This window comes from Solanum stenotomum, chromosome 5, assembly GCF_019186545.1.
Source record: "Solanum stenotomum isolate F172 chromosome 5, ASM1918654v1, whole genome shotgun sequence".
Taxonomy (NCBI): Eukaryota; Viridiplantae; Streptophyta; class Magnoliopsida; order Solanales; family Solanaceae; genus Solanum; species Solanum stenotomum.
Window position 1 is genome coordinate 48,351,304 of NC_064286.1, and position 5,709 is coordinate 48,357,012.

Genomic DNA, 5,709 nt, shown 5'->3' on the forward strand with positions numbered 1-5,709 from the left:
GACATTTCATGCTGCAAGCACATGCACTCTAGCTAGTAGACCTCCTCAATAGGAGCACATGACACTCAACTACTTTTGGTGAGCTCCAGGTTGATTTGAAGCTTTACTGAGTCCTTGATATATTTATTTTGGTATTGTATCATAGTTAATAGTAAGGCGGGGTCTGTCCCGACCTACTCTAAGGTTTTCTATCTTTTAGAGGCTTTGTAGACTAATGTATATGGTTCAGCTGTTTCTTAACAAGTTGTGGCCTCAACGGCCAAGTCTTGTATATAAGTTTTGGGTTTACTTATGTTGGTTCTTATAGTTGCATCCTATGTGAATTTGTCACAATATTGTCATAGTTATATGCATAGTAAGCACAGGTTTCATGTTGGTTCTCTCAGGCCTTTAGGGCATCGGGTGCCTGTCTGTCTTAATGGGATTTGAGGCGTGATAATTTAGCCAAAGCTAGACAGTCAGAAAATTAATAAGCATACTCTCAAATGATCAGCTTGAAGTATGACTTACAAAACCTACTGATGACATTTCTGCAATAGAGATAACTTGTTGGCCGGCAGGAGTCACTACCATGGGAGGGGCAGATGAGCTTGTTGAGGTTTTCTTTGACGCATGACTTAACATCATTGTTTTGTTTTCTTTTGCCCTATTGTTACAACAAATAATATGTTTAGTAGGTTCTTTACATGCAAATTAAAGCTAGAGAATAATGATGAAATATGAGTACCAGTTGATGAGTTCTATTGCCTGTGTATTTAGGATCCACACGTATTGTGGAATTGAACCTAGTATGCAGTGACAACCCTGTATAACACATAGCTTCTATAATGTTTTATTATTATCTAAAACTATGTTGGTAAAAAGTTCAGTGCATCTGTACCTTGATAAGTAGAAATTCCTATACTGCTTCCGAGAATTACAATCAAATCTGCCTCTGTTGCCATTTTAGCTTCAATTTCATTTCGTTCTATTTCTCTGAAATCTTCCCATAGAGTGAGGAGAAACTGCTTTTTCCCGAGAACGTGAGGAGAGAAGACTAAGTACCATGATAACGCCGAGACGATAACTGATGATCCAATCAAACAAACCAAAAAAGTGTTTACTTATTCAAAATCTTTTCAGAAAATGGGAAAAATAGAAGGTGAAATGTTATACTTACTGATTGTCAAAAATGGTAATTTCTCGACACTTATGATGAGTGCGACTTGCGTATTTTTGAGGACTACAATGAAGAATGATTGACAATATATCTGCTTATATAATACATAATGAAATGTTGTAAGTGTGTGTATCAGTAAACATGTATATTTTAGCCTGATAATAACTATTAGGATCGATATACCAATTTCAGTAACAGAATCAACCATCATATGAGGAATGCGGTCAAAGGTTGCGATATTCAGCTTGGTTGGTGGTGGAAGTGGTTTCTCAAGTTCGTTAGATGGTTTGATATGTTCAATTACTGTTTCTTTGTCAAGAATCCAGTAAAATTTATGTATTGGCTTGCCATATGAAGTTGGCGAGACTTTGACTTTTGCGGTAGAGATGAGATAGGTATTCGTGAGTTTAAGCTTAGCTACATACTGCTCAATTTCATCGGCATACATAACTGCCTTAATCTGGCATGCCTGAAAGTAAGAGTTATAGAAAGCTGAGATTAACTCTAACTACTTACCAACAATAAAACCAAGGAAAAATGTCCATATGAGGTAAAAAGAAAAAGAAGAATATTCATAAGATAAAATAGAATGAGCTCACCTCTTCATCTTCCAAAATCAAATTTTGGAATCTACATTTCTTGTCAGGACTTTCTCGCGGGCGTTCTATTTCCACAATTTGAACTTTGCAAATCCAATCTCGTGTTGCTAATGCTATTCGGTCGATGTTAAATCTTAGTACCTTGTTTGTATGAAATATATTTAACCAAACAGTAGTATCTGCAGGATAGCATGAATGCATGACTATTGAGTCAAAGTCCTTTCTTTTTTGTGGTTGCATGAACATGGGCGATTAAATTAGGAACATGCAACAACATAATTGCCCTCCAGATACTAAAAGTCAGAAAATGTAATGAAAACACAATATGAATGTTTCTAATCAAATTTGGAATATGCAAGAATATAATTATTCCTAACTTACTGAAACATTAGAAAATATAATAAATACCCCAAAATCTGTCCGCTGAGTAATAAAATTGGAATTTTAAGTGAAAATAATAACTCTAATTTTGTCCCATTTTGATTTTCTCCTTTGGTGAGAAGCAAAATCTGCAACAAAAATTGAAAATGGGAAGAGGAAAAACATGAAAAGGGGAAAAAAAATACATGAGAAAGGGAGCAAAAGTTTCTCTTCAATGGAAGCCTTATAAATTTGTGCTCTATGAGTAATAAATATATATAAAAGTATAGGTGTCTTCTTAAAAATTGATGGGGTTTTGGTAGCCAATGAAATTATGCCAAAAAAGAGACAAAATTATTACATTTCACAGTCAAAAGTCAAATTTGAACAGGCTTTGGTCTAATTTTTTAGTGATGTGTCTTGTGGAAATTTGATGGGTTTTGATAGCGAATGAAATTGTGCCAAAAAAGAGAAAAAGTTATTACATTTGACAACACAATTTGACCAGCCTTTGGTCGGAGTTTCTTTTTGAACTCTATAATTAGATAACTTATGATTTTCAGATGTTATTCACAGTACAATATAACTTATAATTTTTAGATATTATTTATAGTACAATTTGAACAACTTTTGGTCCAAGTGTTTTTTAAGGCCGTTATATATATATAAACAACGAATAAAAACAACAGAGCAATTAAAACAAACGACTTAGAAACTTACCAGAAGCAGATTTGAAGCAGTCAAAGAAAATAAGATGGGAAAGAGTTTAAAGCAGATTTGAAGTGAGAGCTCTGCTTGTTGTTATTCGACTTTTGAGCACAACTGGACACTCGGTAAAAACCACCATAGATGCACTATGTACATCAAAGTTATATACATATTTATTTTCATTTTCAAACATGCATAGGAAAATTACATACAGTTTATGATACGCAACCTAAGAATCCAAAGAATAATGGAAAAAACTACCATTATATAAATATGGAAGCTCTTTCATTTATGTTTGTGGATGACATTGAGATTGTGTAATTTCCTATATTTGCTTTTGTTTTTTGTATTATTAAATTGATTGATTGAGGAATAGTAGAGAAGGAATTGAGACTTTATAAACATGGAGTAGAAAATAAAAATGGCGGAAATCACTTATCTTTGTTCAAGTATGTGTATTATGTATTTATGTTGAGTGTCATCCAGCGAACGATGATTGCGGATATGACTTAAGAGGCTGAATTGCTATGAAGTTGCCTCTTAGAATCTCTTTGAGAATTATGAGTTATTCTAATATCTTTTTCATTGTTGAAAAGGTAGAGTGGATGTGCAAGATATACAATAACCTCAACAGATAACTTCAAACTGGTTAAAATTTTTACCCAACTTATGAATCTAGCTTATGAGGCGGCACATCTCATCCTATCCATTTTCAACAACGAAAATGCTACCAAATAACTTTCAATTCTCAAAAAAAGTTGTAGACTTTGTATTATCAATTCAGTCACTTAGTCGTTACCGAAATTTCTTGCAGTGAATAAATCATTTGAAAGGATACCTAGAGAAGTTGATAATTATGTTTTAGATGTCTGCATAAGCTATATAATATGCAACTATAATAATAAAATCAAAGCAATATATTATCTTTGAGGTCCCACTAAAAAAGTACTGAATTTTCTAACAAAATGCTCCGTCGTGAAGCAAGTTTCTACTCCTGTCAAAGTTAAATTTTATAGTTGGTATATATGTACATAAAGCTTCCATCTTTGCAAAAACCAATAAATTATTACTTAAGATAGGAGATATCTGCTTAAACCTAGAAATTTGTACAACTTTTGCTGCACAACGACTAAGAAAATAAAGTTGTGCAATTAGTATTTAAAAGAGTTAGTTAAAACTATTCACGACAGTTAGTTAGCTCAGTCCTCAATTAGTGCAAAGGTTGGCCAATTCAGTAGTTCAGTAGTTCATTCAGGTTGTGTATAAATACAAATCGTAATTGTACGTTGATCACATTTGATGATCTTCTTCTCTTCTCCCTTCTAAATTTTGTGGGATGGAACATAAGATAGAAAATAATAATTGACATGAGAAGGAGCATTGAAATATTTTATCATTTGAACGGTGTACATACCAGTGGCTGAGTGAGTAGCCTCAGTAGGTCTTTTAGAAGCCAATGCAGACAATGTTGTGAAGTATGCTATACAAATAAGATTATCAGCAGCCAATCTAGCAGCAACAACTGATGGTGATGTCTGCAGAGCTTTGAAAATAGCCACAAGTTAAGCATCACAGAGAAAATTCATTAACAATAATTATCCTATGTACCAACATGGGTAGAACATGTGAAGTGGTCATAATCATCAATAATACTCTTCTATATACATCTTTGATAGTACAATACTTTTTAGCTACGATATGATAAAGATATCAATATATTACTCGGAGAAAATACTCAATTACGCCACAGGAAAACAGGGAACAATAACATTTATTTAGAGATGAGTATCACAAAAAACAGCAAAATATTTGAAAGACCTTTCTGTCAATTCACATCGACATAAAGTAGTATAGTTGAGTTTTTTCAAGAACAAAGAAAATTTGGCATGGCATGGCTGGAAGCTAGCTAGTGGCTCATCAGCTGTTCTAAATGAGTTTCTTTGTCTTACCACTATTTAGATACTTCGTCATCATGTTTTTGCCAAGTGACCCAAACCGAGGGATATTTCAAAAGAGCATGGCCTTAAATTGAATTTAATCGGTCAATAGTATTTGTTCGAATCAATTAAACATTTAAAGTGCAATAGATGAAAATATTTAAGTCAAGCAGTTGTTTCAAATAGCATTAAAGTAACCTTTTTTTCACGAAAACGCAGAGCAGTAATGAACCCCAACCAACTAAAAAATGCAGCACTTCTTAAGCCTCAATTTTTGCTTAAAGTACCACAGTCATCATAGCAATATTTTTGACAATATGGCTGAATTACAAGTGCAGTGAAGTTTAGCTCACCACAAAGCAACCATTGGCTCAAATTTGGCAAAAAGTATAGCAAATATCTTAGCTTAAAATTCAGCACTAGTAAAAGAAAAAATACAATAACCAGGGGCTCCGAAAACACTAAAAAATGGAGCAACAAAAGGCCAAAATGCAATAGTGATTCAACTTCAAAATGAGGTGTCAAACTATAGCAGTCAACCTCATCAAAGACAATAATTAATTCTCATCAAAGACATGACGTAACGATAAACATGCCAAACAGAAGCTAAATAAGCAAAGTTGTTTCATTGTTAGCCTCAATAGATTGTACCAGAAAAATGGCCAAAGTGGTGAAATTGTTCATCAACGGCCACAACTATTATCAACAACATCAAGCCACAAATTTGCCCAAAACACAACAACTATATTTTTCTATTAAGTAAGATATATGTCGAAATACACCTATATCAAATTAATTTACCTGAGAATCTGCTCCTGCAAATATAAGTATGTTGAGAGCATTCGACAAAGCAAGTCCAGTTATTCTTTTATGATGTCCTTTGAACTTTGTCTTTACCTACACAAAGGGATCTTACTTGAAAGGTTGTTGCGGGGGGGGGGGGGGG

At 33.6% G+C, this 5,709-nt stretch overlaps 1 pseudogene; it reads right to left on the reverse strand.

Moving 5' to 3' along the window:
- The window catches only part of LOC125864078 (uncharacterized), a 15,825-nt pseudogene that overhangs the window by 3,035 nt on the left and 7,081 nt on the right, over positions 1–5,709 (reverse strand).